Source organism: Pipistrellus kuhlii, unplaced genomic scaffold (genome assembly GCF_014108245.1).
Source record: "Pipistrellus kuhlii isolate mPipKuh1 unplaced genomic scaffold, mPipKuh1.p scaffold_m20_p_6, whole genome shotgun sequence".
In the NCBI taxonomy this organism is placed as follows: Eukaryota; Metazoa; Chordata; class Mammalia; order Chiroptera; family Vespertilionidae; genus Pipistrellus; species Pipistrellus kuhlii.
Genome location: NW_023425562.1, coordinates 31,292,539 through 31,307,682, shown reverse-complemented (window position 1 = coordinate 31,307,682; position 15,144 = coordinate 31,292,539). Strand labels below are relative to the sequence as shown.

The window sequence follows — 15,144 nt, the reverse complement described above, 5'->3', positions numbered from 1 at the left end:
CTCCCTTCCTCTCTATAAAAAATCAATAAAATATATTTAAAAATATATATGTGGTATAGGCCCAGGTTATATATAAGTTAATTGGCTCTATTGAATGTTCACTTTGTTGGTTAATTCTACATATGTCATAAATCTTTAGATATGTATTGAAATATTTGCTCATACAACTAACTCATTTAAATAAAGCAAATAATGAAAAAAATCAAAGATAAAAAATCTAAACAAAAATTTTTATTTTATTGTTTACAATAATTCATAGAAAACATTATCATCAACCCCGGTGCATAGCTTTGCATGGTCAATATCAGATCTTCCTATTAGAGATGGGGTCAAAATGATCCTAAAATTCACTGGTGAATATAATCTGAATCAGAGTTGGGCATTAAGGTTGAATAATGAAACCAAATTCTAAGCATTCAGAACATTGGATATAAGACAGAATACAAATTCAGAAAGATTAGATAAAGTAGTTAGTAGAGACTGATGGTATCCTGATTACCTAGTATTTATTTTTATAACTTTATATATTCAAAAGGTGGGCTGAATATTTTAAAAGGTGAAAAATTAAGGGTGGAACAGCCAAACTTTGACACTAAGAATCATCAAAATGTGAAGCAATTTAAAATGGCAGCTATATAATGTCCTCTGGAAAGAATCTAGTTTAAGGAGTTTTAAAGGCAGTTGTCCTTGAAGATAATTTAGTAAAGTCATGAAATGACATCTGTGTTTAAATTAAATATATTGTACTTTAAGTGTATAAAATGGTGAGTCATGTCTTCAAAACTTAAAGTGACCTGAGATTTTGTACATATTAATATGCTATTTTAAAAAATTCTATAGAATATCCTGCTTCAAGTTCTACAAATTAAAGACTGACAGCATCAGCAATCTGACAAAGGTAGATAAGAATATGTTTAAGAAAAATATTTGTAATAATAATATTAGTATCATTAATAATAGTTCACATGTCTTGGATACTTCTTTGTCATGCACTGTATATTATATTACTTGATCTTTACAAAAAATTGTCCTGGATAGCTATTCTATTTTTCTCACTTCAAATATAATAAAATTTAGAAAAGTCAGATAATTTACCCAATATTAAGATGCTGTAAAACTACAGGTTTTATATCAATATTAGTAAAATTTAAAATATCAATGCCCTTCAGAAATTAATACATGCCAGATTTGAAAAAAAAAATAATCTTGAAAAATATAGTAATGTCTTCTCAATTATAATTGGCTAGGTGAAAATAAAGAAAATTCCACATAGTAAGAGAGTTTATAGATGACAAATTAAAGCTTGTATAAAGAAAACTTTATTAAAATCGAAGACTGGCAAAGTTACAAATATCCTTATAAATGTCTGTATAATCATTTAACATAGTAACATCCATTTTATTGAAGATGTATTGTGTGCCAGGTCCAATACTAAGCACTCTTTGTAAATTGGCTCACTTAACTTGTACAACTACCCCAGATTCATGACCAAACTGTGGGAGTAAGTGTTCAAACCAGAGAAACCGATCTGTTTGTAAAGCCGATGTTCTCGGCCATTGTGCTGTAACCAGGGGCACCCACTTTCATGTTTCCATTTATCAGGCTTTGCACACTAGGGACTTTTTGGGAATATCCTTTCCCTACAGTTTGTATAAAATACTTGAAAAAATAGGCAAATGCACATTTTGAGAGGTCTAGTACATAAATATCTTTCTATTTATGTCTAAGAGGCACTGACTCATCTCAAATCTCGTGGATTTGAGATGCAGAATCATTTGTATGCTTGAGGAAGAGTCACCTCTGCGATCCTCTTCACCTCCCACGTTTTCTCTGCAGTAACGACTCCTATTCCATCTGATTCAACAGTGCTCTCTTTCCCCACCCCAGTCCCAAGTCTCTGTTTTGTTAATTAACCTTGACTAGAGTGACTGGCAAGTTAGTATATTGGAACAGAAACGTTTGACATTGAGGAAAAGATATGCAGAAGTAAGACTATATGCCCCAGAAAGACAGGTAGGGAAAGCTCACAGGGAAAGATTTGCATAAACATCACCATAACCAATTTAAAAGAAATAGCCTTTCCGTTTTACAGTTATTGATTTTATAGCTGCAGAAACAACATAGACTGTAGCAATTACAGGTTTCATAAAACAGTTTGCAGTTATATTTTAAAAGAAGAATGTTTGTCATTAAATTCCCCTTACACTAAATGTAAACTCATTAGACTTCACATAAGTAATAAAAGTATCTTTAAATACATCAGTGTGGGCTTAGCTCATGATAAACATATTAATCAATGTACCATTTTCTGGCAACCAATTTTCCCTCCAACCATGTGTCTACTTAAGTTAATATAACTTTCCAATTTATATCAAGACAGAAATATTCCAAACAGCATGACATCAAATATCACCTGCAAAACAGCAAATGTATTTTTAAACACTTACCCACTCTTGGTAAGTCAAGTGTAATCAGCTCTGCAAAAACTCCATTAATCTGGGATTAGATCTGAGTAAATTGGATGTCTGCTGATCCTTTCAAGAAAGTGTCCCAAGAAAAGGTGCAAGTTGTAATCATAGATGGCTCCCCAGAGCACTGCTCACTATGTGCTGAAATACAGAGGGGCCAAAACAGAAATGCCACTGTTAGCAGAGCTTCCTCATTACCTTCTTAAAAATATAGACATACTTTTTATTGATTTCAGAGAGGAAGGGAGAGGGAGAAAATGTTAAAAACACCAGTGATGAGAAAGAATCATTGATCAGCTGCCTCCTTCACATCCCACACCAGAGATTGAACCCATAACCCAGGCATGAGTCCTGACAGGAAATCGAAACATGACCTCTTAGTTCACAGGTCAATGCTTAACTACTAAGCCATATTGGCCAAACTTCATCATTAACTTTTCACTATTATTTATACACTACAGGCCCAGCGCACAAAATTCATGCACTTGGGGAGGGTTTCTCTCTCAGCCCAGCCTGCGCCCTCCCCAATCTGGGATATCCCTCTCACAATCCAGGACTACTGGCCTCACCACTCGCCTACCTGTCTGCCTGATTGCCCCTAACCACTTCTGCCTGCCAGCCTGATTGCCCCCTAACCACTCCCCTGCCAGCCTGTTTAATGCCTAACTGCTCCTCTGCCAGTCTGGTCGCCCCCAACTGCCCTTCTCTGCCAGCTTGGTTGCCTCCAACTGCCCTCCCCTGCAGGCCTGATGGCCCCCACCTGCCCTCCCCTGGCAGCCATCTAGTGGCGGCAATCTTGTGCATCGCCTGAGGACATAAGGGCCACATAGGCTTTTATTAGTATAGATGGAAAACTACAAGAAGAGCAGCCTTACTCTTATGTTTTAACTCATAATTCAGAGGCAGGCTACTCAAGTCATCAAGAGCATGGGCTCTTGGTCAGATCACCAAGCTTAATGTTTCCGCCCAGCCAAAGAGCATAGCTTGTTCTTTGGACAAGCTATGTAGGCCCTCTGCAGAGAACTGTGACAAGAATAATTCAATTAATATGAGTTAAGTACTTTTAGCAGTGCTTGATAAATAGTGCTTCCCTATATTTTATTCCTTCCCTTACATTTTTTTCTGTTCTTGGTTAAAACTTAGGAAAGAAGGCAGAGAGCATGCCCACTTATTGAGCACCTATAATAATAAAAGCCTAATATGCTAATTAGACTGGATGTCCTTCAAAAAAAAGTCAGGGCTGTAGCCATGGGATCAAGGAAGTCACCGTGGCTGTGAGGGAGGGATTCAGATCACCACCCGTGGTTGGGAAGGCCTACTCTTGCACGAATTTCATGCATTGGGCCTCTAGTACAATATAAAAATTATCTCACTTGATCCTTAAATGGGATATTATTTCCGTTTTAAAAGTTAGAAAACTGAGATTCAGGGAACTAGTAATTTGTCAAAGTCAACTATAAGAAAGGAGTAGAGTTGGGACTTAAACTATCAAAGTCCTTGCTACTTCTGAACACTTTTGTACTAGAGGGGTGATTTGTTGTATTTTGATTCTGTTCACAGAGAAACAACAAACACAAAAAAATCTAATTCTTAAATTATTAAATATTAAAATATTAAAAAATCTATTTCTTTTATAAACTTTGACTTACATTTACTTACACTAAATTTTAAGAGGCAGAGTGACTGAGATGAAAATTAGCCAGCAAAAATTCAGCACATAAAACAAATTTAAACAATATTCAAAGAAATTTCTCTATTTGCCTCTCTATCATAAGATACTTAGTGACATTTACCTCCATCAAAATATAACTAACAAAAAAGGCAACTTTTCAAATTGCTTATAGTCAAATTTATAGATTAAGACCATAAAGTCAAGTTGATAAAAATTACTTTTTCATTGTAAATTTACTATCTTTATTAAAAATATGCAAATAGTATAAAATAAATAAATATATGTAATTATAATTCTACCATATCATCATAGTTGTTGCTAATAATGTGGAATATTTTTCTTCTAGACTATTTTTCTATGGTTAGTTATTTTTTTTCTGGAGTCATAACACAATATTGTGTCCTATTTATTTTATGACATAATATAAACAGTTCAAGGTTTAGTAGTTTATAAACATTTTCTTTATTAAATAAAGTAGCAATACACATTTTACATAAAAGTTTAACTTTTAATATTTTTATTACTATGAAATTCAGATCTAAAATATCTTTGATGTATGAAAATCCATCCCCAAATCTCTTTTGAAGATTAAGATTAAGAAACCAGAACCTAGTGGGGAGCATTATATAATATAGCCAATATATCCCATATAATACTTTAAGCTAGTTACTATAATTAATCCCATTTTACTGATTAGGACACTGAGGCAAAAAGAACCACATGACTTGCTGAAATCCATATAGGTATGAAGTGACAGAACTCTGACTTTAATCCAGTCTAACTACAGTATCTGCATTCTTATGTCAGAATTCTTTTTTCTTTAAAAATATATTTTATTGATATTTTACAGAGAGGAGGGGAGAGATAGAGAGCTAGAATCGTCAATGACAGAGAAACATCGACCAGCTGCCTCTTGCACACCCCCTACCAGGGATGTGCCCGCAACCAATGTACATGCCCCTGACCGGAATCGAACCTGGGACCTTTCAGTCTGCAGACCTACGTTCTACAACTGAGCCAAATCGGTTTCGGCTTATTTCAGAATTCTTAATCACTATGCTTCACTCTCAGAAGTAGAATTTCAAAATTAATAAACACTTTATAATATTGTATACTGATAGTCTTCTTAAGTATGGTATTTGTACCAATAGTGACTGGGAACAACAGGAATTTCATATCATCACTCTCATTTGGTTATACCTATTATATTTTAAATTTTTGGTATTTGGTAGGCAAAGAAAATTAGTTCTGTGGTTTGCTTTGATTTTAACTTGCATTTCCTGATGATGATGAGCATGTTTGCTTATTTTTGTCATCACATTTGTTTTTTCTTCCTTCAATTATCTTTACAGAGCCTTTGGATACTTGGAGTGATAATTATCTATTGGGATATTCCTATTCCTTGTGCTTTTTTTAATTGATTACATATGTGTCCATATCCCCCATTGCCCTCCCACCCCATTCCTGTACATGCCCTTACCCCTCTGCTGTCTCTGTCCATTGGTTATGCTTATATCATGCAAGGCCTTTTCCAGGCTTGTCTCTGTCACCCATCAGCCCCAGGCTACTGCCATTTCCCACCTGTGAGATGTGGTAACTGTGGTAATGTTCATCCAGAAGAAGTCTCCTTTCCAAGTCCCTTCAATCTGGAGAGGCAGGATTTCCTTCCCTCCTTCCCTCTCTCCCTTCACTGGTCCTCCTTCCCTCTTTTCCTCCCCACTCCCACCATTCACTTGGGAACTGCTGAGAGGAATTATTGGGAAACCCCTTGGAATGTTCTGCAATGATTCTTCTTTCAGTTCAGCTTCTCACGACTCGGAAACATCCCATAATCTCCAACACTGGTATCTTTCAGAAACTCCAGACTCCCTGCAGTTCATTGCATTCTACCCACTCTTATCATCTACCACCATCTTGGGCATTCTACATTGCTCACTTAGTGAGTAAATTTTGTTCATTTTGTGAATAACTCATCCAGCATTCCCAACCTCTGATGCTTTTCTCAGCACCCCTGCCAACCTTTGGCTTTAGAGAGAATGAAAAGTCAAAGCAATTACTCTTTCTATAAATCATCTTCAACACACTCAAATGTCTAGCAGTCTAAGCTGGAGATGACACCTAATGAACTGTCTCTCAGCCAGTCTTGCTCAAAATTTGATGATATGTCAAAAAGACAGAAGAGTCAGCCCGAAGGCGCTCCCAATGGCCAAACCTACGATAAAGTGAACAACAAACAATAATTAATTTCATCTTGTGGAATAAAATCTATATATTCTTGATTCATCCCCAAAATAATTATTTGAATGAATAAATAAGAATAAAGCAGTTTATTTTTATAAATCCTCACCTGAGGATATGTTTATTGATTTTAAAGACAGAGGAAGGCAGAGAAAGAAAAACATCAATGTGAGAGAGAAACATTGATTGGTTGCCTCCCCTAGGTGCCCCAACTGGCGATCAAACCTGAAACCTAGTATGTGCCCTGAAGGGGAATTAAACTGTAACCGTTTTGGTGTACAGGATGAGGCTCTTACCAACTGAACCACCAGCCAGAGAATTCAACTAATATAGAAGGGATGATGCAAATAGAAAATTAACATCTTGCAAATACCCCAGTAATAGTTGTTGCACAGGCAAGAATCACTCATAGAGGCTAAAATGAGTATATGCGAAAACTGGATACTCGCATAGTCTCAAACTGTCTCCCCCACAAAATATTTATTATCTGCAGAGGAAAAAATGTAAGTGGGGAAAACTGGCAGATTTCATCACAATCAAGTGTTCAAGCTTAACACCACCAAGAATAAGACATGTCAACATCATGTGTGTTTCTCCTAATATGACACACTTTTGTCACATCTTTGTTTCTGTTTTATTCTTGCCAAAAATGAGTAATCTGAACTTAACAATGAAGAAACATCAGACAGACTCAAATTTAGAGACACTGCAAATTAACTGGTTAGCACTATTCCAAATTGTCACGGTCATGAAAAGAGACAAAATCTAAGGACATTCCCCAAATCAAAGGACACTAGAGACATGAGAACTAAATTCAATGTATAATACTGGATTTAATCCTAAATTAGAAAAAAATAACATTTATGGTATAATCTGCAAAATTTAAAGAATCTTTATAGAATGTTTTAATGTTAATTTCATGATTTTAAAATTGTGCCACAGTTTATGTAATACATCAACATTTAGTAAAGCTGGGCAATGAGTATATAGAAACTTTGTAAAATTTTTTAAATGTTTTCTAACCCAACTTATTTTAAAATGAAAGCTTAAAAACATTTTAAAAGCCCCTAGAAACAGAAGAGCAAACTAAATTCAAAGACAATAGATAAATATTATAATAAGTACAGAAATCAATTGAGTTAAAAAAGATATATAATGAAAATAACTATGTCAAAAATTGTTTCTAGAGACTCTTAGTAAGACTGATCAACAAGGAAAATAAAATTTAGCAATATGACCTGAAAATGAGAGCATCACCCCAATAAATAAAAGTGTCTAAGAAAAACTTTATGCCAATAGCATATAAAACAGAACAGAGAATCAAGAAATACAACCACACTTATGGGGCCACCTAATTTATAACAAAGATGTCAAAACAATAGTGGGAAAAACAATAAACTGGGTCTTTTGAATAGATGTTGCCTGATAAATTAAAAACGCTTGCCCTGACCAGGAATCAAACCAGTGACCTCTTCGTTCCTAGGTTGATGCACAACTGCTGAGCCACACTGGCTGGGCATTAGTTTGAAATCTTTTAAACAGCAATCATGAGCTTATTTTCTCTGAGAAAATTTCACTTAAAGAACAGACTGACATATCTTGTGGAGGGTGGGACAGCAGGTCTGGAAGAGATTAACCAAAGAACTAATATACATAGTCAATGGACACAGACATTAGTACAGGATAGGCTTGGAGGAGGACGGAGGCTGGGAGGGTCAAGGGCCAAGGAGGAGAAAATTGGGGTTCATCTGTAATACTGTCAATAATTTACAAAACATACCAATATACAGTCCCTTTCCTTAAGGATTTCTCATTCTGTTGTGGAAGGGGATTATAATATAACTAAATCCATAGTCAACATATGAAATGTGAGTATGAGTCACATAAGTACTGATCTGAGATAATCAGGATTTCTATGAGCCCTTATACCACCTACAGGACCGGACATGGCTGGACATAAACATACTGCTTTCCTAAATTCCATAGGATAACAACCTGAAGGCAAAAGGAAAAGATGCAATTATGATCACCATATTCTGATAGGAAAAAGCTGGGAAATACATACACTGTCACTTTTGAAAATCAAAACAATAAAATAAATTAAGTCTAGCAGTTAGGATGTGTTCCAATTATCTAGAAAATCTATTTATCACCCTTCTGTTCAATACCATCTCCAGGTAAATGAGATATTATTGTGCATACACACAAATGTCATTTACAGATCCAGGGAGGGGGAAATGAGTAGCTGCAATTTGATCATTTGGATAACCACATTTTCCTAGAACTTTAATAGGATATCTGAACATACAAACTCTTTTGTAGAGATTCTCTTTTGACTTTTATTCTACTGTATTCATCTAGTAAATACAGTTTCTCAGTTCCTCCAAACTGAACTCTTCCTATTGCCATTACCAACATTTCCATTTGAAGGTTGGAACTAATTACCGAAATATGATAAGCCAAGTAGCACCATGTAATTATCTTACTAATTAATGCTCTCCAGGAGACTTTGAAATTAATATAGGCCACTCTGCAGAAATAATGACCACTGAAATCACAGCTCTAACACACACTGACGTGAGCACGCTCCAATATGATCCATTTCGTAGAAGCTTAGCAAAGGATGGGGAGGAGAGCCAAAATAACCGAGCATAAAGGCTATATCGGCTCATAGCTATAAGGAGATGCTACCTTAGCAGACAGTCACCAGTTCTGTCTTTAGGATTCTCTCCAATAGTGATGTGAACGCTACAGAAAGGAATGTTAACGCATTACATAATCCTTTCTTCAACCAATTGTTAGCTTGTTTGCTGTAAATTTAAACATTGCCACAGGCTTCTAATGGTTGGCAACTCACACTGTGGAAAATGTCACTGGGCTTTGCTAGCCTCCTAGCTGTGCTCCACGGAGCAGAAAATTAAGCCTGACATATTTGGGGAGGAGTTTTCTGGTTTGTAAGAATTTATTAAAATAGCCATACTTATTTATTTCAGGGTCAGTCATCATTTGTAAGGTATTAGGAGTTCTGAAATAAATAATTTTATTACACATGCTAAAATCTGAGATCATTCTGACTCAAAATCTATCTAATGTTCATACTATATATACACAGCACAATAAGATATATTCGAATCTATAGCACTTGATAATAAAGTAAGGATAAGCAATATCTAAACTATGTATTTCTGCTTCAGTTTATTCTTACTCCTTTCAATAAAAATAAGACTGATTATTTATCAAAATATTAGAATTCCATCATGAATATCCTAGATTTAATATATAATGCCATCATTAATTTAAGTTATATTTAGCTATACTAGGCTCAAATTTATTTTGTTTACTAGAGGCCCAGTACATGAAATTCATGCATGGGGGTGAGTCCCTCATCCCAGCCTGCACCCTCTCACAATCTGGGACTGCAGGCTCCTAACTGCTAGCCTACCTGCCTGCCTAATTGCCCCTAACCACTCTACCTGCATGCCTGATCACCCCTAACCACCTCTGCCTCAGTCCCCACTGCTACGGCTTCGTCCAGAAGGACATCCAGAAGGTCATTTGGTTGTCCGGTCTAATTAGCATGCTTTTATTATTATATATTTGATAGATTTTGTATGAACTATGCTACTATTTTAAACTAATATCCTCCATTATAAGGAGTTTGTTTTGACATGTTTAATCATTTAAGTGCAGTGTTTTTCTCTGTAGTTATAAGCAATAAAAGAATCATATCTCACAGATTTGTCTTGCCACACTTACCTTAGAAATCTGGAATAAAACTCTAAATGTGCCAAACTATAACATGATCATCGAAGAAAAATATCCATACTACTATTTCTAGAAAACTTTGCACAACTTTTGTAAAAACATCAAAACTCTTACCCAATCGTTCAGAAGCATTTACCACTTTCATCAAAACAAGAATTCAACTCCCTATTTCTTGCCAAATTTCTTTCTTCCCCAATTTGGAAGGTTCTCTCTTGCAACCTAAAACAAAAATTGCACTAGGCTTCTAGACACTAACTGCACTGTGACAAGTCCATTTTATTACACATGCCATGAATTTCAGCCTTCAGAGAAAAATGCTCCCTTTTCTCTACACCTTATCCTGCGAGTTTGCGCAGTTAGCACTTTCATTCACACCACTTTCTCTTACCGTAGCTTCTACAGCCATCCCCTCATCCTTTTCAAAGTCTATTGATCAAGCTAATGACATTTTCTGAGCACATTTACTTACTGTGAGGAACACTCAACAGCTTTCCTTAAACAAATATAAATGTTCTGTGATTCCTGTTTGTTTTATAAAGTAGCTGGATGCCTGAAATTTCCATCATATCTGAGGAGTCAAATAATCTCTCATCCATGTAGACAGACCTGACATCTTATCTTTCCCATGAGCTCTCCAGGTGAATTAAGAAAAGCCAACATTCCCTTCCCCCACAACTACCACCTGGAATTCTGTACACTCTTACCTTTTGTCCTTAAAACATATCCTCATGAGCAGTATTTTACGGAAATGTGTAAGCTCTTATTCTTATTTGACTTAATATTTCTTTACCAGTGACCCTCTGTGTGTGACTCTCCATTACTTTCATATAGGGGGCTCCAAATTCCTAAGCTCCAAAGAGGGTCTTGTGATGTTCTGAGCCTTCAGCACAATCAAACTCTAATATCCTCTATGGTTATGCTAATATCAGCCTGGAGTTATGGATGCTCCTTAACTCATTCTCTAAAAGCCTGGATAAAATTATGAGGCAAAAGGCCCTCTATGAAGTACAGTGACCAAAGACCAGAAAGCAAGAATGTGGGCAACATGTCTGGCTCTCAAGGACTCTCCTGTTTTAAATGATGTCAGAAGTGTATGACATTTAAAACACAAATCACCGCACCCTGAAGCTTTCTGCTGTTTTCCAGTTCACTCTGCCTCCAGGACCCAGGGCCACTTATTTCTTGCTTTCTTTTGTCTTGTTTTTCCTTTCAAGGTCCCAGGGGATGCACTGGCTCAAAACAGGCTTCCCCTGAGCAAGGGGCAGCAAGTCAGGACACCGTGAGGATCTCCTTCCGGAGCTGACACCTTCCCAGTGACCTGAAGTGGCTACATCTGTTCAGGCAAGTCATTACAAGCAGCTTCAAGAGGGAGCCCCACACTGAGAAACACAACCGCAGCACAACTGTTGGTCCCCAGCCGGCTGCAGCCTCCCATGATTGGCACTTGGCAGCTCTCACTGTCTCCATCACGAGATTATTTCTTCATTATAAAAGGCTCTCTGCTGCCATTGTGTTTTGTTTTGTTTTGTTTTGTTTTGTTTTTCATGATGAACAAATTTGACTTGGAGAAAATATTACTGTCAGACTAAGAATGAGAAGCATTAATGTCCTAATAATGTGGAAAGCTTGAACCTTTATAAGATACTTTAAATATATATGACACATATACAAATAATACATATACATTTATTAATATTATATATATGGAAATGTGTAAACTCTTATTCTTATTTGATGTAATATTTCTTTATCTATCCTAAATAATGAAACCCTAATATCCAATTTGACTGAACCCACCAGAATGACCAGTTGTTATGATGCACACTGACCACCAGGGGAAGATACTCAATGCAGGAGCTGCCCCCTGGTGGTCAGTGCACTCCCTCAGGGAAAGTGCCACTCAGCCAGAAGCTCATGGCAATGCTAAGGACCCCTCAGGGGATGTCCCACTGTGGGGAGCAGGCCTAAGTCAGCAGTTGGACACCCCCCAAGGGGTTCTGGACTGCAAGAGGCCTCTCCCCTCGCCACTCTGTTTTTCAAGATTTTTCTGTGTTGTGGTTTAGCCTTGGGCTCATCTATATTTTACAAGACTATATCAACTTATAGATACTTTGAAGGTAAATATTCTCTGTCCCTCTGACAAACTGACAGATGAAAAAAAAAAAATCCAAGAAATAAAATTGATAATTCCTGGGTTGTTGCTAACTGCACTTACCCTAATGCCTGAGTAGTTTTAGTTTCCAGAAGTAGATGATGTGGATGAATAAGCCTTCAGGCTGGGGCATAAATGAAAACACTCATTGGCCACTGCTCCCAAGGGTGATAGGTGTGGGGTCTGTGAAAAACATGAGCTTCTGCCCTTCATACCATAGACCAAGTTGATCTCCACACCCACAAACCTACAAAGAACAGCCTTCTTTTAAACAGACAACACGTATATGTACGTGCAGGTCACGGAAGCTGCTCAATATTTTGAAATATGAACAGTTTCTAGCAAACTTCAAGCTACCTCAGAAGAAGCTGGAGGTATAGGTAGGCTCCGACTTTTCTGCAATTAGTCACTTAAACAAACAAACAAACAACAAACAAAAAAGATCTCCCTATGTACACAACCAAATGGCTTTAAAAAAAAAAAAGACAACACAAAATTCTTGCCAGGATGTGGAGAATCGGGTCACTCATACATTGCTACTGGGAATGTACAGTTGGACAGCCACTGTGGAAAACAGTTTGGCAGCATCTTGTAAAACTAAACAGGCTCTTAACAGAGAGCATAACAATTGCACTCTTGGGCATTTGTCCCAGATAAATAAAAACTATGTTCACATAAAAACCTGTTCACAATTGTTCAGAGTAACTTTTTTTTCTTAATAGCCTGAATAGATACAGACACACCATGGAATGCCATTCAGCAATTAAAAGACACTGTTTGATAAGACTCAGTTTGGATCGATGTTAAGAGAATTAGGCTGAGTGCAGAAGTCCCCAAAGGGTGTATGCTGTATGATTCCACTTAAATAAATAACTGTGGGGCATGGCTACAGTGTTTAGACAGGTTCAAGCCTTGGATTGATGAGAGGGCACAGTTCTCTCGTGGCCACGTGCAAGTCCCCGCTTGGAGGGCAGAGCCCTCCCAGCACAATTATAGCCAACAGCTGTAGTTGTAAGCTTGAACCTATGGTCTGAACACTGCCTCCACCTGCCTAAGTGATATAGGCTGCAATTAAACAAAGCTTGATCAAGTGCATGTACCCTGTTTCCCCGAAAATAAGACAGTGTCTTATATTAATTTTTGCTTCCAAAGATGTGCTAGGTCTTATTTTCAGGGAATGGCTTATTTATCCATGAAGAAGAATACGGTACACATTTATTGTTAAATGAAAATAAAGAAAATTTATTATCTGCATACGGTATGGGAGTACGGTAGTTGTCAACACAAACCAGACAAACTGTGAATCCTACAGTACAAGAATTTACTCATTTATTCAATGACATGTCATCATCTTCTTGAACATCATCATAACAATCCAATTCCTGAATTTCCTAGTGAATTTCTTGTGACTCAATTTCTTTCAGAATCAGTGGACCAAATCTCTCATGTTTAGCCTAGGGGGGCCTTATTTTCGGGGGATGCCTTATATTTCACTCAGAAGGAAACCTGTAAGTAGGTATTATTTTCGGAGGATGTCCTATTTTCCGGGAAGCAAGGTATTTGAGTAGGATCAAAACCCATGAGTAAACATCTTGACCACGCCTTTTTGCCTCGGGGCATCTGGCTATAAAATAAAGACTCCATTTGCAGTCTGTGGCAATGCCGGGTCCCCATCAGGGAAGCAGCGTCCCATCGAGTCCCAGCTTTCCTTCTCTTGTTTATCTTTTCTCAATCCTTCATCTCCCTCACTCGGGTTCACTCTTAGCCCTGCTGGCGTGACACAAATAACATTCTTAAAGTAACAAAATTATTCAGGTAGAGCTCTGGCTGGGTGGCTTAGATGGCTGGAGCAACAAAAGATTGAAGGTTCAATTCCCAGTCAGGGCATATACCTTGGCTGCAGGTTCAATTCCTAGTCAAGGGGTATACAGGAGGCAACTAATCTAATTTTTCTCTTCTCTTCCCTTCCCTTCCCTTCCCTTCCCTTCCCTTCCCTTCCCTTCCCTTCCCTTCCCTTCCCTTCCCTTCCCTTCCCTTCCCTTCCCTTCCCTTCCCTTCCCTTCCCTTCCCTTCCCTTCCCTTCCCTTCCCTTCCCTTCCCTTCCCTCCCCTCCCCTCCCCTCCCCCCCCTCCCCTCCCCTCCCCTCTCTCAATCAATAAAAACAGATCTTTGGGTGAGGATTAAAACAATTATACAGGTAGAGTACATGTTAGTTATCGCCAGGGTTAGGGATAAGAAATGTGTACTTTAAAGGGGTAGTATGTGGGAGCCACATGGTTATAAATACTTCTGGATCTTGATCGTCTTGGTGATTCCACAAATCTATACATGTGATACAAGTGCATAAAATACACATCCATACACATGAGGGCATGTATAACTGGTAAAATCTTAATAATCTTTGTGAATAATACCAATGTCTTTTTCCCACTTTAGATAATTTATCGTAGTTATGCAAGTTCTCACCAGTGAGCTAAGGATACAGTTTTTTTTGTTTGTTTTTTGCCATTTGCTATGAATTTACAACTTCAAAATAAAAAGTTACAAAATGAAAGAGCAATCTCTTGAGCCCTCCATATTTTTGTAGCTACTGCTACATTCGGCAATAAAACTCCTCTGGATCTGGATTCCATTGACCCAAGCTCCAATATAAAATGAATTTATATCATACTAAAGCCTTGAAAACTGTCTGGGTCCTAACGCTCAATAATCTTTTTATTTCTTTGCTGTTCTTTTTGAAAAAAAAATTCTTTATTATTGACAGTATTACAGATGTCCCACATTTTTCCCCATTGACTTCCTCCACCGCCCCAGGCCTTCACCACACTATTGTCTGTGTCCATGCATTA

At 37.3% G+C, this 15,144-nt stretch overlaps 1 protein-coding gene across 5 annotated transcripts in view; it reads right to left on the bottom strand.

Moving 5' to 3' along the window:
- Positions 1-15,144, bottom strand: part of DLGAP1 (DLG associated protein 1) — a 572,027-nt gene that overhangs the window by 487,376 nt on the left and 69,507 nt on the right. For all 5 annotated transcript variants that reach the window (XM_036418494.2, XM_045574247.1, XM_036418496.2 and 2 more), the window contains exon 2: positions 2,448-2,609. The gene's annotated coding sequence lies outside the window, so the exon portion shown is untranslated. The remainder of the gene's footprint in view (positions 1-2,447; positions 2,610-15,144) is intronic.